The sequence below is a fragment of the Bubalus bubalis genome, chromosome 15 (assembly GCF_019923935.1).
Source record: "Bubalus bubalis isolate 160015118507 breed Murrah chromosome 15, NDDB_SH_1, whole genome shotgun sequence".
NCBI classification, from domain to species: domain Eukaryota; kingdom Metazoa; phylum Chordata; class Mammalia; order Artiodactyla; family Bovidae; genus Bubalus; species Bubalus bubalis.
This window is the reverse complement of record NC_059171.1, coordinates 12,863,337-12,889,132: the sequence shown is the minus strand read 5'-3', so window position 1 is coordinate 12,889,132 and position 25,796 is coordinate 12,863,337. Positions and strand designations below refer to the sequence as shown.

At 44.3% G+C, this 25,796-nt stretch overlaps 2 long non-coding RNA genes across 2 annotated transcripts in view; one reads left to right on the top strand and one right to left on the bottom strand.

Moving 5' to 3' along the window:
• The window catches only part of LOC102398252, a 62,323-nt gene extending 39,689 nt beyond the window's left edge, over positions 1 to 22,634 (bottom strand). Inside the window, exon 1 of the long non-coding RNA XR_003103535.3 lies at positions 16,820 to 22,634. This is a non-coding gene — a long non-coding RNA (uncharacterized LOC102398252). The remainder of the gene's footprint in view (positions 1 to 16,819) is intronic.
• On the top strand, positions 17,599 to 23,121 carry LOC112579124. Its single transcript, XR_003103536.3, has 3 exons — positions 17,599 to 17,738; positions 18,044 to 18,203; positions 22,800 to 23,121. It is a non-coding gene; the product is annotated as an uncharacterized LOC112579124 (long non-coding RNA).
• Positions 23,122 to 25,796: the final 2,675 nt, after the last annotated feature.

The window sequence follows — 25,796 nt, the reverse complement described above, 5'->3', positions numbered from 1 at the left end:
ACTTAGGAAATCTGTCAACTCGCGTAAATGAAAAACCAAAGAGCAGAAGAGCTGGCCTCATCAAGCCTAAGTTGGGGTTCAGATCATCTCCTCCACTCCGTATGCTGCTGAGTTCTTAGGCTCCACTGGGAAGCAAGATGGCTATAGCAACTGCAACCAACAAAGTTCAAGTTCAAGTTCCACCTGGGAAAAAAGAGCCTCTTAGTAGTTAGTGGCTTCAGTTTAACTGGCTTAATCACTTGCTCACTTTTGGCCAATCACGAGGCAAAAGGAATGTGACACGCTGACTGCTGTGGGCCTTGATCGTGTGCCGTGACTCTTGAGGCAAAGGTGGAGCTCAGACACTTTGTAGTTTGATGACGGGCTGGATGCCCAAACAGATAAAAGGCACTCTTGCTGGAAAAACGGGGAAGAGAGGCAAACAAATATCCACCAAAGCAGGGCTTCATGCCCGAGACATTACAGTACAGCTGAGGGTGTTAGTTTTCTTCTGAGACACACCGCCTTCAGGATACACCCCAGTCAGCTTCTTTGAGCCTGGGTGTCTCCCACAGACCATTTCTTAAAGCAGGCAATTTCTACAGTTGACTAATCTCCTTTAAAATGAGTGGCTCAATTTTCCCACCCATCATGAAAGAATTATGCTGTTTAAAAATATACATATATAACATAAATATATGAAGAATCAGATCAGATCAGTCACTCAGTCGTGTCCGACTCTTTGTGACCCCATGAATCGCAGCACGCCAGGCCTCCCTGTCCATCACCAACTCCCGGAGTTCACCCAGACTCACGTCCATCGAGTCAGTGATGCCATCCAGCCATCTCATCCTCTGTCATCCCCTTCTCCTCCTGACCCCAATCCCTCCCAGCATCAGAGTCTTTTCCAATGAGTCAACTCTTCGCATGAGGTGGCCAAAGTACTGGAGTTTCAGCTTTAGCATCATTCCTTCCAAAGAAATCCCAGGGCTGATCTCCTTCCGAATGGACTGGTTGGATCTCCTTGCAGTCCAAGGGACTCTCAAGAGTCTTCTCCAACACCACAGTTCAAAGGCAACAATTCTTCGGCGCTCAGCCTTCTTCACAGTCCAACTCTCACATCCATACATGACCACAGGAATATGAAGAATATGAAGAATAAAAAGGTAATTATACAATCTCACCCTGTAAACAAAACCACTATTTTTACGTACTTCATCCTCGTCTGTCTTCCACGGATAGTTTACGTCTTATTTTCACTGCTGTCATTGTCCTGCACGTATTTCTTATTTTTTCCTTCACACTGTATATAAACATTTTTCCAGATTATTACCTAGACTTTATGCATATAACTTTTCATAAAAATATTTTAAAAGATGTTACAAAAGCAATACATTTGTGGGGAAACAATGCAAATAACACAGAAGTGCATGTGGTTAAAAAGTAAAATCATCAGATTTTAAGAATGTGGACTAAACTCATGCTGAAATCTCCACTTCCTCATAAGACCCCAAGAAGAAATTTTTAAAGGTATGGAAAGGAAAGAAAGAAGAAAGTCAGGGGGAGGGAAGGAATGGATGGAAGAAAGAGAAGGGGAAAAGTGAAAGATAATAGAGCCACTCTTGAAGAAAAGCAAGGGCCCACTCCAGAATGGCTGAGCAGCAATCCTTAAGGAGGTGGAGAAGGGAAACTGCATGGTAAGCAGAGACACACCATGTCATAATGTCTACATGGGAACTGATGCAGTCAGACCACAGACGTGTAGGCAGAGGTGGAACCCAGGGGGTAGAAGGTGAGCTCACCCAGCCTCTGAAAATGGCTAACACCATCCAAAACCTCAACACGAGGAGGAACTTGGACCTGACACAACAATCAGCAGCTCAATGAGAACTCGAAAGTTAGGGATTTCAGGTTCTCATAGACAACGGCCCCAGCTGCACGCTGGAATCACCAGGGAGCTGACACGTCCTCTGCTCCCCAGACCTGACTTACCTCCTCCCCAGACCTCACTAGGTGGGCTTCCCTGGTGGCTCAGAGGGTAAAGAGTCTGCCCGCAATGCAGGAGACCTGGGTTCGATCCCCAGGTTGGGAAGATCCTCCAGAGAAGGAAATGGCCACCCACTCCAGAACTCTTGCCTGGAAAATGCCATGGACAGAGGAGCCTGGTAGGTTACAGTCAATGGGATGGCAAAGAGTCATACACGACTGAGCAGCTTCCCTTCTCAGACCTCACAACGCCCTAGTTAAGTCAGAATTCCTTGGGATTAGACCCAAGCATCAGTATTTTTAGTGTTCCCAGTGATTGCAAAGTGCAGCCAAGGTTGATTTCAACTGTTCTGTCGGGAATTATTTCCATGAAATGAAAACACGAGGCTGTGAGACAATAGATGATCATTAGCAAGAATCAGCTAAAGATGATGAAAATAAATGATTGTTGACAGAAAAAAATTAATAATGGTCTGAATATCAGACTGGACACAACCTTGAAGGCTGTCTCTTCAGATGATTAAGTTCCTAGAATTCATTCAGCCTCTTTCTTCCCTCCTGCCTTCTCTCCTTCTCTTTCCTATTCCTGGCGCTACACCATGTACGTGTAGCCACAGAGCAACACACAAAAGTCTCCAGACAAGGTCAACAAAGACAGTTTCCTGGTGACAAGCAGCTGCAGGTCACGGGAGATCTGTGAATTCTACCTTACTGCCCTGGCTCATCTCTGCCTGAGTCTTGGCAGGATTTGAAGTCGGGGCCTAGGAGGCATCTCTGGAACTTTCCGTGAGGGTACACCTGGAGACCCTGGGAGAAGGAATAGTTCAGTAGACATCTCACCGTACCTTCATCTTTGCTCTTCTCCTTCCCCACCACACCCTAGGAAGGTAAAATCTGGCTAAAATGATTAATTAGGACAGCTTTATGACTCAAGAAAGCCACGTGCCGGGTATGAATGAAAGGGGGACCCCCATCTCACCCACTCCCTGTCTCTGCCTGACCCCAGCAGCTGTAGGAGGGCAGAGAGATGCTTGCCCTCTCCTTGGAGTAACTCAGCATTTGGACGACACAGCTACGACTGGCACACATACACACAGGTGACGATCTCGGTAGGCAGTGGGGGTAGCAGCAAGGAGCTGGCTTTCTGGAGACCTAGGTTTGACTTCCAGGCTGGCACTTACTCCTTTTTATCCTATAACGCCTTGGGTTTGAAGCTCAGGCCAATGCTAGAGGCAAATGGCTTCACTGAAGCACTCAGAGACTCAGAGTCTGCTCTGGGAGTAATATTACCCACCTCCTAGTACAGGGCTGAAGATTAAACTGGATAATGTAAAGCCCCTAGTGCAGGGAAGGTGGTCAACAGATGGCCACTCAGTCTGCCTTCCAAAGGAGCCAGCCACCACCGCAACCGTGTTTCAGTCACTAACCGGAAGCTGCTCTCTCTCTGGGAACTGAGAGCTGAAACACACAGGTGACGCATTCTCTGAACTGTTTTATAGCCATGAACTCTTGCTACATACATATATTTTGCATATTTTCAATACCCTGTTGATTCCCACTTTTAGGGTTATAAAATCATCTCAATGTATGCAGCTTTCTCCAGATATCTTATATACACTGGATTTCATTTTGCCAATGATAAAGGGAGTAAATTCAGTTTTGGAAGGCCACTAGCACTGTGAGTCTAACAAGACCTTCTGGAAAATTCCATCCACCAGTAAACTTGGATCTGAGGGATCCTGGGCTGGGCCCTCACTGATAACCCATTAATCTGCATGAGATTTCTATCTGGAAGTATAGCAGACATTTCAGCAATAAGTTTTTTGGTTCAACTTTTAAATTTTGAGATCACAGGCAGTTTTAAGGGATAACACAGAGATAGCAGGTGTGCTTTGCCAGTTTTCCCCAATGGTAACACCTTATAAAACCGTAGCACAAGATCAGAACTGGGACAGTGACGCTGAGACAGTCAAAATACAGAACTTCCCCATCATCATAAGGATCCCTTTTGTTGTCCTTTTAAATCCATACCCACCTCCATCCCCGCCTTAACCCCTGGCAACTGCTTTTCTGGTGTCCATATCTATAACTGCATTCTTGTCATTTCAGGAATGCTATATAAATATTTAAAAATTCTACAAATTATAAATGCTGGAGAGGGTATGGAGAAAAGAGAACCCTCCAACGGTGTTGGTGGGAATGTAAATTGGTGCAGCCTTCGTGGAAAACAGCATGGAGATTCCTTAAAAAGCTAAGAGTGAACATGTAGTTCAGTGATCCCATTCCTGAGCATACACCCAGAAAAGATGAAAACCCTAATTGGAAAAGATACATGTATCACAATATTCATAGCAGCATTATTTACAATAGCCAAGCCATGGAATCAACCCAAGTGCCCATCAACAGATGATTGACATAGAACATGTATCAATAGTGTATATATTAATATATATTACATATATTAGCCATTGAAAAGAATGAAATATTGCCATTTGCGGGAGCATGGCTGGACCTAGAGAATATTATACTTAGTGAATTAAGTCAGACAGAAATATTAATAGTATATGATATCACTTATATGTGGGATCTAAAAAATAGTATGAATGAGTCTATATACAAAACAGCAACATACTTACAGACATAGACAACAAATTTTACAGTTATTAAAGTGGGGAGGGAGTATAGGATTATTAGATTACTCGATCATTCTGCAAACTACTATGGAGAATAAGCAACAAGGATTTACTCTATAACACAGGGAATTATGGGCTTTGCTGGTGGCTCAGCAGTAAAGAATCCACCTGCTAATGCAGGAGACACAGGTTTGATCCCTAGGTTGGGAAGATCCCCTAGAGGACGACATGGCAATCCACTCCAGACAGAGGAGCCTCACAAGCTACAGTCCCTAGGGTCACAAAGTCGGACACAACTGAAGTGACGGAGCATGCACGCACGCACACCTACACAGGGGCTTATAGTCAATGTCCTGTGGTAACATATAATGGAATATAACCTCAAAAAAATATGTATATAACTCAATCTCTTTGCTGTACACCTGAAACTAACACAATATTGTAAATCAACTATACTTTGATTTTTAAAAAAGAATATTGCATAAATGGAATGTTGCCACATGTAATCTTTCACCACTGACTTTTTCCTCAACATAGTTCTCTGGAGATTCATCCAGGTCATTGCCTGTTTCAATGGCCTCTTCCGTTTCACTGCTGTGTCGCATCCAGAGTATGAACGTACCAGCTTGTTTACTGTTCACTCATCGAAAGACATATCCATTGCTTCTAGTTCTGGGCTATTAAGAATTGAAGCTTCCACGAAGACTCGTGTCCAGGTTTTTGTGTGACCATAAGCTTCCATTTCTCTCAATAAATGCTCAGGACTACAATGCTGCATCATATAGTAATTGTATAATTACTATAATTAATTTTAATTTTAAAAGAAACAGCCAAAATGTTTTCCAGAGTGGTTGTACCATTTTACGTTCCTACCAGTAATGTATGAGTGATCCAGCTTCTGTGCTTTTGTTCTCACCAGAATTTGGTATTGTCACTGTTTTATTGAAGCTACTCTGATAAATGTAGTACCGTCTCACTGCGGGACTTGCATTTCCCTAACAACTAATGAGGTTGAACATCTTTTCATGTGTTTATTTGCCATCTGTATATCACCCTTGGTGAAATGCCTCTTCATGCGCTGTGACCATTTTTTAATTAAATTTTTCATTGTTGAGTTTTGAGTTATTTATATGTTCTAGAAACCAGTTCTTTGTAGGATATGCAGTTTGCAGTATGCTCTGATTTTGTAGCTTCTCTTTTCATTCTTTTATCAGGGCCTTTCTCAGAGCAGGTTTGTCATTTTGATGAAGCCTGATTTATCCATTTTTCCCTTTATGGATCTTACATTTGGTGTTAAGTTTAAGAACTTTTTGCTTAACTCTAGATTCTGAGATTTATCGCCTACCTTCTCTTCTAAAAGTTCTATCATTTACATTTAAGTCCATGATCGATTTTGAGTTTATTTTTGTATAAGGCATGAGGCATAAGCGCAAGTGTTTTTGTTTGTTTGTTTCTTTGGGGAAGGTTTTTCCTTCAAGATGTCTAATTGCTCCAACACCATTTGTTGAAAAGATTATCTTTCATCAATCAAATTGCTTTCTCATCATCATCAAACATCAGCTAGCTCAACTTGTGTGGATCTATTTTGGGCTCCTCTGTTCTGTTTCAAGGAGAAGGCAATGGCACCCAACTCCAGTACTCTTGCCTGGAAAATCCCGTGGACGGAGGAGCCTGGTGGGCTGAAGTCCATGGGGTCGCTAAGAGTCGGACACGACTGAGTGACTTCACTTTCACTTTTCACTTTCATGCATTGGAGAAGGAAATGGCAACCCACTCCAGTGTTCTTGCCTGGAGAATCCCAGGGATGGGGAAGCCTGGTGGGCTGCTGTCTATGGGGTCGCACAGAGTCAGACACGACTGAAGTGACTTAGCAGCAGCAGCAGCAGTTCTGTTTCAGTGATCTCTGTGGCTATACCTCCACCCATACCATACAATTTTGATTATTGTACCTATTAAATAAATGTTGAAGCTGCTTAGACTGAGTCCTCCTACATGACTCTTTCAGAATAGTTCTAGTTCAGTTCATTTCAGTCGCTCAGCCATGTCCGACTCTTTGTGACCCCATGGACTGCAGCATGCCAGGCCTCCCTGTCTGTCACCAACTCCCGGAGTTCACTCAAACTCATGTCCATTGAGTTGGTGATGCCATCCAATCATCTCATCCTCTGTCATGCCCTTCTCCTCCCACCTTCAATCTTTCCCAGCATCAAGGTCTTTTCAAATGAGTCAGTTCTTCGCAGCAGGTGGCCAAAGTATTGGAGTTTCAGCTTCAGCATCAGTCCTGACAAAGAATATTCAGGACTGATTTCCTTTAGGATGGACTGGTTGGATCTCCTTGCAGTCCAAAGAACTCTCAAGAGTCTTCTCCAGCACCACAGTTCAAAAGCATCAATTCTTCGGTGCTCAGCTTTCTTTATAGTCCAACTCTCACATCCATACATGACTACTGGAAAAACCATAGCCTTGACTAGACGGAGCTTTGTTGGCAAAGTAATGTCTCTGCTTTTTAATATGCTGTCTAGGTTGGTCATAACTTTTCTACCAAAGAGTAAAATGAAAGTGAAGTCGCTCAGTTGTATCCAACTCTTTGCGATCCCATGGACTGTAACCCACTAGGCTCCTCCATCCATGGGATTCTCCAGGCAAGAGTACTGGAGTGTGTTGCCATTTCCTTCTCTAGGGAATCTTCAATTTCATGGCTGCAATCACCACGTGCAGTGATTTTGGAGCCCAAAAGAAATAAAATCTGCCACTGTTTCCCCATCTATTTGCCATGAAGTGATGGGACTGGAAGCCATGATTTTAGTTTTCTGAATGTTGAGTTTTAAGCCAACTTTTTCGCTCTCCTTTTTCACTTTCTTTAAGAGGCTCTTCAGTTCTTCTTCACTTTCTGCCATAAGGGTGGTATCATCTGCATATCTGAGGTTATTGACATTTCTCCTAACAATCTTGATTCCAGCTTGTGCTTCATCCAGCCCAGTGTTTCTCATGATGTACTCTGTATATAAGTTAAATAAGGTGAAGTTGCTCAGTCGTGTCCAACTCTGCAACCCCATAGACTATAGCCTACCAGGCACTTCCATCCATGAAATTTTCCAGGCAAGAGTTCTGGAGTGGGTTGCCATTTCCTTCTCCAGGGGATCTTCCCGACCCAGGGATCAAACCTGGGTCTCCCACATCGCAGGCAGACACTTTACCATCTGAGCCACCAGGGAAGCTCAAGTTAAATAAGCAGGGTAACAATACACAGCTTTGATGTACACCTTTCCCGATTTGGAACCAGTCTGTTGTTCCATGTCCAGTTCTAACTTTTGCTTCCTGACCTGCATACAGATTTCTCAAGAGGCAGGTCAGGAGGTCTGGTATTCCCATCTCTTTCAGAATTTTTCACTGTTGTGATCCACACATTCAAAGGCTTTGGCATAGTCAGCAAAGCAGAAATAGATGTTTTTCTGGAACTCTGTTGCATTTTCGATGATCCAAGGGATGTTGGCAATTTTTGGCAGAGGAACCAGAGATCAGATCAAGGTAACGGAATTAGGACCAACAATAGAAAGATCTTACCAGACCCACTCCCAAAATATACATTTTAAGATGACAGGATTAGTCAGAAGGTTCTCAAGAAGGAGAAACATGTCCTCGAGCAGTGTACATTGTTGTTATATAATCATTGGTACAGAGCTTAAGGCAGAACATATCCTTGAGCAAGATGAGTTGTTTTGTTGCACAATAAACAGGTCTGGGCCTAAAGAAAAAGAGGTTTGTCCTTTTCTCCTCCTTGCAAACTCCAGACCCTTTACTCCTCAGGAACCCCAGACTTCTCATCAATCTGCCTAGGAATTGACTCTCTCAGGAACAGAACCAAAAGACACCCAGAAAAGAAACAGATTTGGTTCTGGTTGGACACCAACTCACTCTTGGTGCAAAGGGGTGAGGAGGTGACCCATCAAGAGAGCCGAGCCATGCCCCAGGTGACCTCCAGTTCCTGACCAGTGACCAGTCTCCACAGGTGCAGAGACACCAGTGTCCTGTTCTAGCCCTGAGGCTTAATGGAAGGACTTTTCAGACTTCCCGTGAAGATATCTTCTTTCCTCACTTCCATAAGCACCCCTTAAAATAAATCTTCCCTTAAAATAACAGCTCATAGCCCAGCACAGGTATATAATAAATTAATGTCTACAAAGTCTGGCGTGTAAGAAATATCACCTTCTATTAATAAAATCCCTTTTAATCAACCTAACTCTGATTCCCAAGCCCTTTTCATTGCCACCCTCCTTTCCTGTTTCACACTGATTTCCCTATACAACTTGAGCATTTTATCACAGCAGCTGCTGAGAACCCAGCTTTGCAAAGATGGATGGCATCTGAGAGGAACATAGTTTGGCCTAATAGTGAAACGGAACCTCCTTGAATTAGTAGTGCCTGGTGTTCAACAGGCTTCCTTCAAAAATGTAGAACACTCCTTGAAGCCTCCTTGAGTTCACTGCAGCTTGCAAGGACTCCTTGACTCACATTTGGGGAATGACGGGCCTAGCACATGGTAGGCATTCCATAAATACCTCTTGGGTAAACAATTCAGAATCCTTTTCCCTGTCAGAGTCATACTAGAATCCAGGAAGCTTGTTGCAACCAGGAAAGCAAAAGCCTCTAGCCTGGCCTGGCCAATATGGTAGCCACCAACCACATGTGCCTACTGAGCACTTGGAAATGGGGCCAGTCTGGATGAAGATATGCTGTAAGTGTGAACTCCATACCAGCTTTCATAGGCCCACAGAAAAATAAAAAGTAAAATATCTCAGTAATGTTTGATTACATGTCAAAAGGATAGTATTTTAAACATAAAATATATTATTAAAATTAATTTCACCTGTGTTCTTTAACGTGTGTGTGTGTGTGTGTGTGTGTGTGTGTGTTTTAAGGTGTCTAGCCAAAGAATGGAAAAGGCAATGGCACCCCACTCCAATACCCTTGCCTGGAAAATCCCATGGATGGAGGAGCCTGGTGGGCTGCCGCCTATGGGGTCGCACAGAGTCGGACACGACTGAGCAACTTCACTTTCACTTTTCACTTACATGCATTGGAGAAGGAAATGGCAACCCACTCCAGTGTTCTTGCCTGGAGAATCCCAGGGACGAGGAAGCCTGGTGGGCTGCCGTCTGTGGGATCGTACAGAGTCAGACACGACTGAAGAGACTTAGCAGCAGCAGCAGCAGCCAAAGAATTGATGCTTTTGAACTGTGGTGTTGGAGAAGACTCTTGAGAGTCCTTTGGACTGCAAGGAGATCCAACCAGTCCATTCTAAAGGAGATCAGTCCTGGGTGTTCTTTGGAAGGAATGATGCTAAAGCTGAAACTCCAATACTTTGGCCACCTCATGTGAAGACCCTGATGCTGGGAGGGATTAGAGGCAGAAGGAGAAGGGGACGACAGAGGATGAGATGGCTGGATGGCATCACCGACTCAATGGACATGAGTTTGAGTAAACTCCAGGAGTTGGTGATGGACAGGGAGGCCTGGCGTGCTGTGATTCATGGGGTCGCAAAGAGTCGGACACGACTGAGCGACTGAACTGAACTGAACTAGATTCTAGTAGCTCAAAACTTTGAAATTACAAATATGGCTCAATTATGTTTCAATTGGTCAGCACTAACCATTGCGCTCTCACAGTCAAGGCCGACATTGTCTTAGTCCAAGATCCCAGGAGTCTGGGGTGCCTAACTTCTGGGCCACGAGGCACGGGAAGACGGTGCTACCTTCCCCAGCACACAGCACAGCCATCCCCCTGAGGGACAGCCACCGCCTGAGGCTCTGCACCAGCTCGCAGCTGCTAGGACCGTCTCCAGAAACTCTCCCCCGTCTCCTCTTTTCTTACACTCACAGGCCTCTGCCATGTTTTGGGGGTGATTACTAAACAAATGATAGCAAGGAAAAGTAGCATTTACTTTTAGTTTATTCATGATTTTATTTAACAAGCATGAGAGCTCAGCTGATAAAGAATCTGCCTGCAACGCAGGAGACCCTGGTTTGATTCCTGGGTTGGGAATATCCCCTGAGGAAGGGATAGGCTACCCACTCTAGTATTCTTGGACTTCCCTTGTGGCTCAGCTGGTAAAGAATCTGCCTGCAATGTGTGAGACCTGGGTTTGATCCCTGGGTTGGGAAGATCCCCTGGAGAAGGGAAAGGCTACCCACTCCAGTATCCTGGCCTGGAGAATTCCATGGACTGTATAGTCTGAGGGGTCGCAAAGAGTCGGACACGACTGAGCGACCTTCACGTTCACTATGCAGCAAGTGTCATATTAGGTACTGCTGAGAGCTGGTTACAAAATACTAACTCATTTAATTCTCATTACAACCTTATGAGGTAGGTTCTAGCATTGTCCCCATTTTACAGGAAAACACTGAGACACAGAGAAATTAAGTAACTTGCTCAAGGTCACACAGCTATCAATATAATGTAAGAGGCAGAGCCAGGGTTTGAACCCAGGCAGTTTGTCTTTAGACATTTGAGTCCTCATTACATGGTAATTACTGACAGTTCGTCTTGAGAACCGAATGTTTTAAATGTAACTTATTTTTACAAACAAACTCATTTTCCTTTAGGTTGACCTTTAGGATCTCTTTTAAAGATCTTGCCTTTGCTCTCTAAATCGATCTTGCTAGGACTAAAACACTTCATCACTTTGAAAATACTCTTTCACCTTTTCGGAACACAACTTTCCAGGAGAGCTTTCTCCCCGATATGATCAGAGCCATTATTTTTCTTATTTAGTATTTGTCAAATGGCTGCATTTTGATAGGTGAAGGACTCAAGGTTGAGATGGCCCTATCAGAAAATAAATAACACTATTGGCTTCATGACCACCGACACCATTCTTCAATTTGCTGGTGAGCCAGAATTTTTTTTTTTAATATATGTAAAGGACTGTGGAAACAGAAGGTATGGTTCTCTGTCTTTTCCACCCATGAGAAACCTGAAAACAGTAGCATTCCCAGCAGAAATGACCCCGACAGAACAGTAAGAACTCCAAGCCAGTCTTGGTCAAACAGGTGGGATGGAGAAGCAACCCCAGAGGGAAGAATAATGACTCGTCTTTGGTTTCAGGTACTCCTGGGCACCAGACCTCTTAGAGCAGGAAGTTAAATAACATGTCCTGCCAAGAAGCAATAGCTTCATTTTCCAGTTTCATTAGCTGTTCCTTGATTCTTCTCTTGGGGTCAAGGCCATATCAACTCCAGCACTTGGTTCTCTGTTAACTGACAGCTACGTCTGTGTGCCCAACACCCTATTACCTTTAACCCTGGAACTGCAGGTCTGGACAGGGCCACCAAAGGCCCATCTGTGTGGCTGAGGTCCAATTTGTGGCTGGACTCATTCTTGCTGTGATATTTTGAGATACCAATATTTCATTTTCTTTTTTCTTCTTGGCCTTGCCGTGCACAGCTTGTTGGATCCTAGTTCCCAGATCAGGGATGGATACCAGGCCCTCCACAGTGAAAGCATGGAGGCCCAGCCACTGCACCACCCGAGAATGCCCCCAATTCTTTTCATATCTTTTGAGACTTTATTGTTAACTCCCACAAAATGGTTTTTTTTTTTTTTTTTTTTTTTTAATTTTGATTAGATGCAAATTCCTCCAGGGCAGAATTTTCGGAATTATCTTTGTAATCCCAGGACTTGGCCAAGAGAGATCAGCACAAAGCTCAACAAAGGTCTGCAGCAGGGAAGAAGGCAGCCAGGCTGCCTCTGTGACAACACTGTGATGGGTTTCCTTTTTTCTATAAGTATTTTTCCCTTAGGTGAGAATATAAGATAGGCAGCATTTCAAGTCCTGCTTTTTTTTTCAGTTAACATGCTACAGGCCTTTTCCAGTATGCTATGGTCTGAATGTTTGTGTCCCCTCCCCACCAAATCAATATGTTGAAAACCTGTGCCCCGAATGATGACATCAGGGGCTGTGTCCTTCGGGAGGTGATTAGGCCCCAAAGGTAAAGCCTTCATGAATGGGCTCCAGGCTCTTCCATATGAGGCCAAAAGAGCTGGCTTGCCCTCTCTGCCACCCATGCTGGCACCCTGATCTCAGGCTTCCAGCCTCTAGAACTGTGAGAATTCAATTTCCCTTGTCTGTAAACTATTTAGTCTCTGGTATTTTGTTCTAACAGCCCACGTGGACTAAGACATGGTTGCCATAAATTCATCTCATTTTGGATATATATGGTATATATGGTTGATTAATATTCCACTTATGAATGTACCAAAATTTTCCAAGTCATTCTTTTGATATCAGCATTTGGATTATTTCCTCTTATTAGCTATTGTAAATAAAGCTATGGCCAGCTCTTTCGTCTGCGTTTTGGCTTAGTTTGTTAGGATTCCCTGAAGCTGGAATAACTAGGTTAAAGGGTATAAACAGTTTTTTGTTAATTTGATAGTTTAAAACACGTCATCCTGTGGTTTTACTCTGTATTTCTTTACTGGCTAATGGTGCCAAACATTTTTCTTTATCTTTGTTTACTTATTTCATTTGTGAACAGCCTGTTCAAGTCCTTTGTTCATTTATCTGTTAGGGTCTTAGTATATTTTTTATCAGTTTGCATGAGTTTTTTTCCATTATAAATATTCTAATACTTGTTATATTTACTAAGAGGTTTCCTTCTTTCTGTGGGCTGTTTTAATTTACAGTGTTTTTGTTGATAGAGACATTTACCAATTTTTTATAATTTAATGAGTGTTTTCCCTCATGCTGTTATTGTTTCTAACATTGAAATTCTTAAAAGAGAGGGTCACACCCAGTGGGACCCAATGGGTCCCAATGGGTCTCTTACTAAACTTTACTGTTTCCAAAATTCACCATCATCCAGCTGTTGACTCCAGGATGCTTTGCAAACTGACTTTGCTAATGTCATCAATGACCTTCTACCACCTTTCAAGTCCTGGGCACCCCCCCAACCCCCTGAAGACATCTGGAAGGTGGAGAGCACCACTTTCTGTGGCCGCCAGTGTGGAGCCTGCTGCCCACCTCCCCAGCACCATCCACTGTTTCTCGTTGGAATCTCCTTCTCAATCCCCCTTACCAGATCCTCCTCATTCTCCCATGTCCAAAAGTTCTGAGGGATGTCTTATCCATTGAGACATATTTTCCAGGTGAGTAATCTCATCTAGTCCCGTGGCTTTAAATGCCAACTTGATGCCGATGACTCTCAAATTTCTCTTGCCAACCTAGACCTCACCTCTGAACTCCAGACTCCAACTTCCTCTGCAACCATCTCCACTTGGATATTTAAAGGGTACCTCAAACTTCACATGACCGCAAGCACATCCTTGGCTTATTCTCCCAGACTTGTCCTCCGTTCACATCCCAGCAAATGGCAAGCCCAGCCTCACAGAGGCTCGCACTGGAAGCCCGAGTTGTCTTTGACTCCTCTCTGCCATACCTTAAATCCGGTCCATCCACAAGCTTTATTAAACATGTCTGGCATCCAATCACTCCTGCCCAGTTCCACCCAACCCGAGATGCCATCATCTCCCACCTGAGCTACTGCTGTGGAATCCCAGCTTTCACTCTTGGCCCTTGTATCATCTGTTTTACACACCACACAGCCTTTAAAAAGTAAGGAGGATCATGTTACACCACCACTCAGGACCTTCCAGTAAAGATTTTCCTGTGTCCTGTATGTCCGTCCATAATCCGTCTCCCACCCTGCCTCTCTCTCCTTCCTTGCTCACTCAGCTCCAGCCATTTTGGTTTTGTGATTCCGTAAAGACGCCAAGCACCCTCCTGCCTCAGGGAGTTTGCTCCTGCCCTGGGCTCCTCCTGAAATGCTCCTCCACAGACATCCATGGCTCACTTCCTTGGCTGCTTTAGACGCTACTCAAGAGTCATCTCGTGAGGGACGCCCTCCCTCATTCTGCTTTATTTTTCTCCATTACACTTGTTGTCACTTACATAGGATATAGTGTCTGCTCTCCATTTCCACTGACTAGAATACAGCCCTGGGGTAGAGAGCCTCAAAGTGGTTCTCCATGACCCCCACCTTCCAGTATTCATGCCCTGAGGTAATGCCCTTCCCTTGAGTGTAAGCTTAACCTAGTGACTTATTTCAAAACAGATGAAACCTGGAAAAGATGATGGGAGGTCACTTCCAAGATTAGGTTACAGAAACCACTAATTATCCTACCTCCCCTCGCCTCAACCCTCAGCCCAGAGGACAGGCCCACATTGCCAGGAACTGATATCTCCGGCCAACAGTCAGTGATGACCCGAGGCTAATAGCACACAAATGAGCAGGTAACAGGTCCCCCCAGCAGCCCCAGCTAATATCTTAATTACAGCCTTGGGAGAGTCCCCCAGTCAGGCCATGGCCAAATTTCTGACCCACAGAAACTGGGAAATAACAAATGTTAGTTGTCTTATGACACTCAGTTTTGGAAAAACATGTCACACAGCAATAGATGACTCAAACAGTCCAGTGGGGCCAGAATCCATCTGCTTGATTGACATTATCCCCAACATCTAGAAAAGTGCATACTGTAATACCCAGCAATATTTTTGAGTGAATGAATGAATTTCAGGACTCGTGCTAAAAAGATGGCCTGTCTTGCTCTAGACAATGTGGTGTGCATGTGTGAGTCTGGAACTATTTCAGCCATTTTACTACCCTTTGTGAAGCCAACTAGAAGGCAAGGCCAACGAAGAGCGGGCAGAGCCAGGAAAATATGCAAAACCAGAGCCCCGGCCAGCATACGTGCTCTACTCTACATTTTTTTGGTTATATGAGCAAAGTTTAAGCTAGCTTGAGCTGAGTTTTCAATAACTTGAAACTAAAAGCATCCTAACTATTACATTTGTTATAGCGTCATTCTCTGCCCTACCCCCAAATGTTCTTTATCTTCTTCTTTCCTCTGCCTACCTCATTACGGCAGAGATTACAGTTGTCTACCCAGGTTCCATTCTCCCTTCTTCTCAACCAAAAGAGCCACAATTTAGGACTTCCCTGGTGGTCCACTGGTTGAGAATCCACCTGCCAGTGCAGGGTTTGATTCCTGGCCCAGGAACTAAGATACCACATACCATGGAGCAACTAAGCCCATGCACCATGGCTACCGAGCCTGTGCTCTAGAGCCCGAGAGCCACAACTAGGGAAGCCCGCACGCCACAGAGCCCATGCTCTGCAACAAAAGAAGCTGCAGAAATAAGACACCTGAGCACAGCAACAGAGAGTAGCCCCTGCTCACGGCTCACCACAACTAGAGAAAACCTGCTTGCAACAATGAAGACCCAGCGTGGCCAAAAAGAAAAAGAAAAAAAAATTTTTTTTAAAAGAACCACAATTTAGTTGGAGCAGTAAGAGGCCTATCTAAAGAACTGCATCACCTCGCCTCCCTTGAAGCTAGGTCAAGTGACTAAATTCTGGCCAATGTAAGCAGAAATTATGGAGTAGGTCTCCTAGAAAGACTTTCTTAAAAGCAGGCTCACTTGGCGGGAAGATACACTTTTCTCTTGGCCTCTTCTGCTTTCCATCTGCCTGAAATGGGATAGCGGGACCTAAAGCAGCTGTTTTGTGATTGAGGTAAATTCGAGGGGGAAATGCACACATTAAATATGGCGAAAGGAAAAAACAAGCGCCTGGCTCTCTAATGAAGCCACCATACTGGGAGCCCCATCAGGACTTCTGTTATGAGAAAATGAAAATCTGTTGTCAGCAGTGGAGCTGATGCAACCCTTAACTGTGAACTTCCCCAGGGTCTGTCCTTGTCTTCTCTTTTTGTGCCACACACTTCTCCCAGCTGGTCTCATCTGCCCCCACTGTTTCAGGAACCATCTGCATAATAAAGACTCCCAAACTGATGCCTGCACCTTCTGCCTATCTCCCAAGCTCCCAAGGGACTCAGATATCCCCACTGGGGGGCACTTAGAAGCAGGTGGGGATGGCATGGATTCTGAGGTCAGGTAGGTATCATTTCCAACCCTGACTCTGTTACTCTCTAAGCAACCCTCGGTGAACAGCAGTACCTCTAAGCCTTAGCCTTCTCACCTGTGAAATGAACATAATACCACTACTTTCATAAGTAGGTTTTTATGACAAAAATATACAGAAACAATGCCTGGCATAAAACCAGTGCTAAATATGTTTAGTTCTCTCCTCCCCGTCACCCTTCCCATCCTCTCCTCTGCCTTCTGTCCTCTCACCTCCAGGTAAATGGCTTTACTCTGTACTCACAGCTAGAAACCTTGGACTCTCCTTCAACTTGTCTCTTTGTTAGTCCACCTTATTCCATCAAAGGCCATCAGTGACCAGATTCTCTGTTGCTTTTATCCCAGAACCGTGGTGGCACTTTTCTGTCTCCCTGATTTAAATTCTCACTCGCCTTTGTCTGGCTTATTCCTGTGGCCAAGCACAGGCTCTCCACAACTTATCTTCCATCAGAGCTGCCCCTTTAAAACAAACAAGAAAAAAAGATCTTGGTGGTGCAGGGGGCACAGGTTTGATCCCTGATTGGGGAAATTTCACATGCTGTGCAGCACTGCCAAAAAGAAAAGAAGTTTTGTGTCAACACAGCATATTGACCTTCCCTGAATTCTGTTGCCAACAAAATAAAATCCAAATTCTACAAATGGTCCTCCAAGGTGTCCCCTCCTCCTCCCCAGGTACTCACCATTCTCCAGACATCTCAGGCTTTCCCTGACTCTGTCACCACACCTCCTGGGATGTGTGTGTGGGGCCCCTTAAACCACACCACCACCATTAATATGTGGCCCAATAATTGAAAGTTTAAACTTTTCTCCCTGCATTTCCCCTGTTGCCTTCCCCCATTCTAAAAGGGTCTGCTCCAGTCTCAGGGGAACAGGGTTGGCTTGCAGACACTTCCCTTCCTGGCTCGTCTTTCCCCAGCCCTAAGTCAGCTGAGCTGCATAGGGATGCGGGTGGGGAGGATATATCCCTAGCGGAAACTGACCAGAGGGAGATATTTCCTCCAAACCAAGAAGAGATGCCTCAGCCTGGGGAGAGGAAAGAGGGGCTTCTGGGGCCCGCCAGCAGCAGGGACCTGAGTCCTGCTTTCTAGAAGCACCGGAGGATGTATCGGGCAGTTGGTGGAAATAGTCATGATACCTCAGGGCGATGGGGTCCTGCAGCCAGGGTTCGTGTGTCACAGAGACAGCAGCAAAGGGGAATGCAGGGCACTGCTGGCTGAGTAACAGACCAGGATTTCATCAGAGCCTGGGTGCAGGGGGAAGCCACAGGAAAGACTAAGATTTAATTTCCTGCAAGCCTAACAGGATGGGGGCTGAGAGTGAAAATGAAGTTGAATGATAAGAAATCATGAAATGGGGTGTTTGGTGCCCTAAGTTTCTCACCTGCTTGAGAAGCAAGTCTGCCCATCTTATCGGGTTCCTGCCCTGCCCTTGCCCATGTGCCCTCTGATCTCTTGCTCTGGTCTTTCAGCCCCAGATTTCTGGCTCCCTGAACTGCGACAAGGAGTTCCTGCCAATCCTGACAACTTCACTCCTGGTTCATTGAACTTTGAGCTTCCTGCATAGCTGTGTACTCTGCTGGAAGTTTGTCCCAGTATACCCCCAGCCGGGCCAGCCTCTGGCCCCTAAAGGTAAGGGTGAGAAGTACACAGTACATAGAGCTTTTTTTACCTCCCTCTTCTCTGGCAATTTTATGTATCTTCAGGACTTTGCTAAAATGTTACCTCCTGGGCGCCTTCGCTGACCTCCCTAGGAAACATTCTTTGTCTGGGTTTCCCAAACATTTCGCTTCTACCTTTGTGCTTATCATATGTTTTTTGTTGTTTAAACTTTTCGGGGTATAGTTGCTTTACGATGTTGTGTTAGTTTCTGCTGTACAATGAAATGAAAGTATATGTATACATATATGTTTACGTACACACATATATATGCATATATATATCCCCTCCCTCTTGGACCTCTCTCCCACTTCCACCTCCCATCCCACCTCTTTGGCACCAAACCGAGCTCCCCATGGTATACAGCAGGTTCCTACTAATTAGCTATTTCACACATGGTGGTGTATGTATGCCAGTCACAATCTCCCAATTCATCCCCCCTTCCCCTTCCCCTCTGCCTGTCTACATGTGTGTTGTCTACACCTTCATCTTTACTCCTTGCATATAGGTTCATCTGTACCATTTTTCTAGATTCCACACATATGCGTTAACATATACTATTTGCTTTTCTCTTTCTGACTTACTTCACTCTGTATGACAGACTCTAGGTTCATCCACATCTCTACAAATGACCCAACATGGTTCCTTTTTATGGGTTGAGTAATATTCGCGTGTGTTATTATTTGTGCATTTACATGGTGGCCTTTTCAACAGGAGCCATGTCTCATTCACCTGGCACAATGTCAGCCACAGAAGAGGGCCTCACAAATGCTCATTAAAGTGCCATTTCTCATGCAGTGCCCCAGATTCTCATTCACCCTTCTAGCCTTCTTTCTCTGTATTGAGTAGGTATGCTTTTGACTACAAGTAACAGAGAACCTGACTACAGTGGCTTAAACAGAGATTTATTTTTCTCACTTGAAGAGAAATCTGGAGATAAGCAACCAAGGGCTGTCAGAGACCCAGCCTCTTCCTATCTTCCTGTCCTGCCAGTTTCAGCATGTTGGTCATAAATGCTGCTGTACCTCCAAGCACTACATATGAGTTCTAAACAAGAAGAAGTAGGAAGGGAGAAGGGCCAAGTATGTCCCTTTTGCATTAGGAAAGCACAGGTTTTCCCAGACTTCTCCTCACATCTCATTGGCCAGAATATGTCACATGACCACCCCTAGCTGCAAGGGAAGCTAGAAGGGGAAGGCAGGGGAGAAAGTGGAGGAGCTTGGATGTGAATAACATTCTTGGCTCTCAGCCCAGACCTACTGAATCAGACATGCTGGGGGTGGAGCTCACAATCTTTGTTGTATCAAGCCCCCTCAACAATTCTGATTCAGCTAAACTTGGAGAACCATAGTCATATATGATGGCCAGTGTTCTGGAAGGAGAAAATCCTAGACTAGAATTCAAATCACCCATTTTTTACTATAACTTTTGTTGCTGACCAGCCAGGAAACCTTGGTTTTATGACCATTGAGTTGTTGTGAGGATCAACTTAAATATTGTAGATGGAAACATCTTGAGAGCTGTAAGTCATGGACAGTTATACTGATTTTGAAATTATAAATTTCTTAGTTCACAGTTTATGTAGCTGACACATTCAGCAGATTGCAAATGCTTGGGAAAAGCAAAACTACCCATAAAAGGCATAAAAAGATCAAAAAGTTATGACAGTAAGGGACAAAAATAGAAATTGAAACCACAGACGTTCAAAATACACTGCTATCAAAAACAAATGTTTGCAGCAGTCCCAGTGGTTGCTGCTACAGGTGGTTTCCATGAGAGGAAGGAGGACGTATGTAGTTTCAAAACAAATACTTTGGAGGATAATGAAATGGAGCATTTGGGGGAAAGGGTTGGTAAGAAGATGTGGAACAATTGTAAGGGATTTGGTGTTCCGCCGTTGGGATTAAACATACTGAGACCTCATTGTCTGAGTTCCAAGTAGAGTGTCCATGCCTCCCTGTAGTAAAACCTGCTCACTCAATCTATTTATTCCACAACAGTCTCCCATGTAACAGACACTGAGTGGTCTTTACCAGTGAACTTGGCCAGTTCATCAGCTGCTCACTAGGCACCAGGGAAGTCACAGTCAGACCTACATTTGCCTTCAGGTAACCTTCTCAGGGTAGGAACTGGCCATGATTAAAATAGCAGAGGTGTACCAACACTGGGAGTGTGACCTGTCTGCTCAGGTGAAAACCACAGTGTCAGGAAGGAAGTGCTGACAACTCTGTGAATACAGTAAAAATCAGTGAATGTACAATTTAAATGAGGGGAATTTATAACAGTTGAACTATATCTCAATAAAGCAGTTAAAAAAAAAAAAAAAGAATGAAGTGTTTTCACTCAGAGACCCCGTGACATAGAGGCTGTGAGCAGCGTAGACTGTGTGTCCATGCGTCAGTTAACTTTGTACAAAATGTGAAGCCAAGGTTTATTTACTGATTGATTTGTTTAACATCTGGGCTCCAACACATACATGCTGTGATAAGAGAGCTTGTAAAAGCAAAATCACAAAGCCACGCGTTCCTTGGGCTTGTGAAAGAGGGTAGCAATCTGCATGTGAAAAGGTGATGATGTAACTGGCTGAAACTGGTGGTGACCTGAAGCCCAGTTCAGTTCAAATAAATAGGCCAGTTCTGGGTCACAGATTCCAAATATTCAACCACGGTGGAACTGGACTTTCTGGGGGTGTTTCAGCTCATTGATCAGTCGGACAGAGCCTCACCTACTTCTCCTCCTTCCCCTTCTGTGGACCCGGCCAACCCCTGAGTGCAGGGCTAGTAGGCAGCTGGGGCAGCTGTAAGTCCAGGCATGATTGTGTTTACTCCATTGTGATCCTCTGCTCCTTTCCTGGGGAATTCGTACAGTTATTGCTGGTATTGAAAAGTAGCTGGTGAGACCATGAGTCTCTGGGTCGAGTGCAAGCCCCACCACTCACAAGTTAGTGATCTGGGTAAGTCATTTCACACCTCTTGATCACATCCCCTCTCAGAGCTTTGAGGACTTTGTACTGACCCCCTCTCTCCCTCACAGTGGTCTCAGCTTCTCTGTCGTGCCTTTCTCACCAGCAGTACCGGTGGCTGGAACTTCTCCCAGGGCAAAAATCCAAAATAAAGACGAAACCTCCCTGTCTCCCCTGTCACCTCCAGTGCAGCCCTTTGCTCCCCTTCACAGCAAAATTCCTGAAAAGGAATTGCTCAGTGATAAGTGCCCCCTTGCCCTGAAATCCATATGTTGAAGCCATAAACCCTAGCACCTCAGAATGTGACTACATTCCTAAAATGGCCTTTCCAGAGGTGATTAAGTTAAACGGAGGCAGTCTGAGTGGGCCTCCGTCCAAAATGACTGGTGTCCTCACCAGAAGAGAATATTAGGACACACACAGAGGGAAGGCCACCACCTGCAAGTCAGGGTGAGAGGCCCCAGGAAAAAAATCAACCCTGCCTGCCTACACCTTGATCCTGGACTTCCAAGTCTCAAGAACTGTGAGGAAATAAATATCTAGTGTTTAAGCCACCCAGTGTGTGGCACTTTGTCATGAGCCCTAGCAAATTAATACACGTAGACCTTTTGCCTCTGCTTCCTCCTCTCCTAGTCTCTCTCGGGATTTTCCCTTCTCTTGTTAACCTTTTCCAGTCACTATTCTGTAGCCACCAACCAATCCGCCAGACCTGCTCACCCAGCGTTACCGCTGGCCGCCATCTTGCTGGATCCACATTGCCATCCTCATCAGAATAGGCTTCTCTGCAGTTTCTTTCCTTCCGAAGGCATTTTCAGCCCTCGGATTCCAGGTTATTTCACTCAAGTTTTCATTCACCCCATTGGCTGCTCCTTCTCAGTCTTCTGGGCTGAATATTCCTTCTTTCTGTCTTCTAAAAGTCAGAGCCCCTGGCCAGGCCTCAGCCCTCTTCTCTGCCTATAATCTTTCCTTCAGTCATTCCATTCAGTTCTTTGGCTTGAAGGGTTAATAAAAAGCTGATAAGTCATACATTTGCAGTACAACCCCTACCTACCTGTTCCTTGAGCTCCAGGTTCAATATTCAATTGCCCGGAACATTTTCCCTGAATAGCCAAAGAGCATTTTGGACTCAAGATGTCTGAAACTCCAGACTTTAACTTCTCATCATATTTAGAATGAAACCCAGATTTATTATTCCTGCTTGCAAGTTTCCTCATTACCCTTTGGACAGCATCTTCTTCCAAAGCCCCTTCCCTCACCAAACTCCCAGCACTTTGCTGGCCCTCTATGCACACTGGGGTGGCCTTTACGCTTAGTGTTTCTTCTGCCTCTACTCCGAGTACTGCTTAGAGCCTCACAAGGCCTATTTGGTCCTTTGCATCACTCGGGGCTTGACTCAAAATTCACCTTCTTCAGAGGCTTTTTTCGACCTGTTGTCTCAGTATCACGCTCCTGAAGGTTGCAGGACTCAGTACACTCAGGTTACACTAATAACATTTTAATAAGCTCCTACTATAGTGCTGAGAATTACATTAAATGCTTTATATTCATGATCTCATTTACTTTTCAGAACCACCTAATGAGACATTCTTATCATCCTTACTTTGCAGGTGAGGAAACCGAGGCTAAGAGAAGTGAAACCCAAGGTCATATGGTTTGCACTAAGGTCTGATTCCAGAACTGGCGCTCTTAACCATGAAGCTCAGCTGCTTCTCACTTTAAGCACTATTCCTGATTATGGACAATATGGCTTCCAGGAGTTTACTTTCCAGGATTAATTAGTTTCCACTGCACTTGTGTTTGAGCTGGTAAAGTAACTCTGCTGTATCAGTGTTTGCTAGGGAGGCGCTTATTTTCCAAACTCTGGTTTTAAACAATCAGATAATATAAAATGCAGGTTTCATGGGGACAAATTCAAACATGGGTCCAGACCACGTCTGTGGTTCTTGCTTATAGACTTATTAAAGAAGATAAGGGTATTTTCCTCATCTTTGTTGTTTGGAGGTAGGCTCAAGTTCTCAGAAGCTATTAACACTTTTAAACTTAAGTATTTTTTCTCTTAAAAACATCCTATTTCCACAATGTGATTAGAAATAAAACCTTTAAAATAAAATTCTTAGATAATGGTCAGTGTGCTGGTGAGAACAAACATTTGTCAAATATCTACATGTCCCAAGCACTTTTTTGCTTTCACTGTCTCTCTAAGTAGGTATTATTTCACATCTTTTACAATTAAGGAAACTGAGGCACCAGAAGATAAATGATCCACTATAGCACAGGAACTCTGCAATTTCCTGTCCCTTCCTTCTTTACCAGATAGTACATGCTGCAAAATGGTTTTGCTTTCCCAACATGATACTGAATTGACTCCCTGAAACCATTGTTCTTAGGGCTCTGAAATTTAGTCCCAGGACATAATGATAATCACAAAAGCCACTTCTCAGGGACCTATATGCCCTTGTGGCCAAAACCCAAAGACTAACAGAGGAATTTCAAGATCTGGGCCTGTCCTCTTGAACTCTTGGACTTAGGGGTCTGCTCAGGTAACTGTCAGATACCAGGTCCTGCCAAAATCTCAGTGACACTGTTCGGTACGAGAGCAGCGCTATTCCATGAGCACGAGGACTCTTGTGCTTCCGACCTTTGCACTGGCTCTCCTGGCTGCCTGGGCTGCCTCTTCATCTCGTGTCCTTCTGTCCTCAGAGAATTCCATCTGATCATCCTACCTCCCCACCAGTTCAGTTCAGTCACTCAGTCGTGTCTGACTCTGCGACTCCATGGACTGCAGCACCCCAAGCCTCCCGGTCCATCACCAACTTCTGGAGTTTACTCAGACTCATGTCCATTGAGTCAATGATGCCATCCAACCATCTCATCCTCTGTCGTTCCCTTCTCCTCCCACCTTCAATCTTTCCCAGCATCAGTGTCTTTTCCAATGAGTTAGTTCTTCGCATCAGGTGGCCAAAGGATTGGAGTTTCAGCTTCAGCATCAGTCCCTCCAATGAATATTCAGGACTGATTTCCTTTAGGATTGACTGGTTGGATCTCCTTGCAGTCCAAAGGACTCTCAAGAGTCTTATCCAACACCACAGTTCAAAAGCATCAAATCTTCAGTGCTCAGCTTTCTTTATGGTCCAACTTTTACAACCATACATGACTACTGGAAAAACCATAGCTTTGATTATACCAACCTTTGTTGGAAAATAATGTCTCTGCTTTTTAATAAGCTGTCTAGATTGGTCATAACTTTTCTTCCAAGGAGTAAGCATCTTTTAATTTCATGGCTGCAGCCACCATCTGCCCCAAAAAATAAAGTCTGCCACTGTTTCTACTGTTTGCCCATCTATTTCCCATGAAGTGATTGGACCAGATGCCATGATCTTAGTTTTCTGAATGTTATGCTTTAAGCCAACTTTTTCACTCTCCTCTTTCACCTTCATCAAGAGGCTCTTTAGTTCTCCTTTGGTTTCTGCCAAAAGGGTGGTGTCATCTGCATATCTGACGTTATTGATATTTCTCCTAGCAATATTTATTCCAGCTTGTGCTTCATCCAGCCCAGCATTTCGCATGATGTACTCTGCATATAAGTGAAATAAGCAGGGTGACAATATACAGCCTTGACTTACTCCTTTTCCGAGTTGGGACCAGTCAACCAGACATTTGTTCCATGTTCAGTTCTAACTGTGGCTTCTTGACCTGCATAAAGCTTTCTCAGGAGAAAGGTAAGGTGGTTTGCTAGTCCCATCTCTTCAAGAATTTTCCACAGTTTGTTGTGATCCACAGAGTCAAAGGCTTTGGCATAGTCAATAAAGCAAAAGAGGATGTTTTCCTGGAACTCTCTTGCTTTTTCGATGATCCATTGGATATTGGCAATTTGATCTCTGGTTCCTCTGCCTTTTCTAAAACCAGCTTGAACATCTGGAATTTCATGGTTCACATACTGCTGAAGCCTGGCTTGGGAATTTTGAGCATTACTTTTCTAGTGTGTGAGATGAGTGCAATTGTGCGGTAGTTTGAGCATTCTTTGGCATTGCCTTTCTTTGGGATTGGAATGAAAACTGACCTTTTCCAGTCCTGTGGCCACTGCTGAGTTTTCCAAATTTGCTGGCATATTGAGTGAAGCACTTTCACAGCATCATCTTTCCATAGCTCAACTGGAATTCCATCACCTCTACTAGCTTTGTTCATAGTGATGCTTCCTAAGGCCCACCTGACTTTGCATTCCAGGATGTCTGGCTTTAGGTGAGTGATCACACCATCGTGATTATCTGGGTCATGAAGATCTTTTTTGTATAGTTCTTCTGTGTATTCTTGCCACCTCTTCTTAATATCTTCTGCTTCTGTTAGGTCCATACCATTTCTGTCCTTTATTGTGCCCATCTTTGCATGAAAAGTTCCCTTGGTATCTCTAATCTTCTTGAAGAGATCTCTAGTCTTTCCCATTCTGCTGTTTTCCTCTATTTCTTTGCATTGATCACTGAGGAAGGCTTTCTTATCTCTCCTTGCTCTTCTTTGGAACTCTGCATTCAAATGGATATATCTTTCCTTTTCTCCTTTGCCTTTTGCTTCTCTTCTTTTCATGGCTGTTTGTAAGGCCTTACAAACAC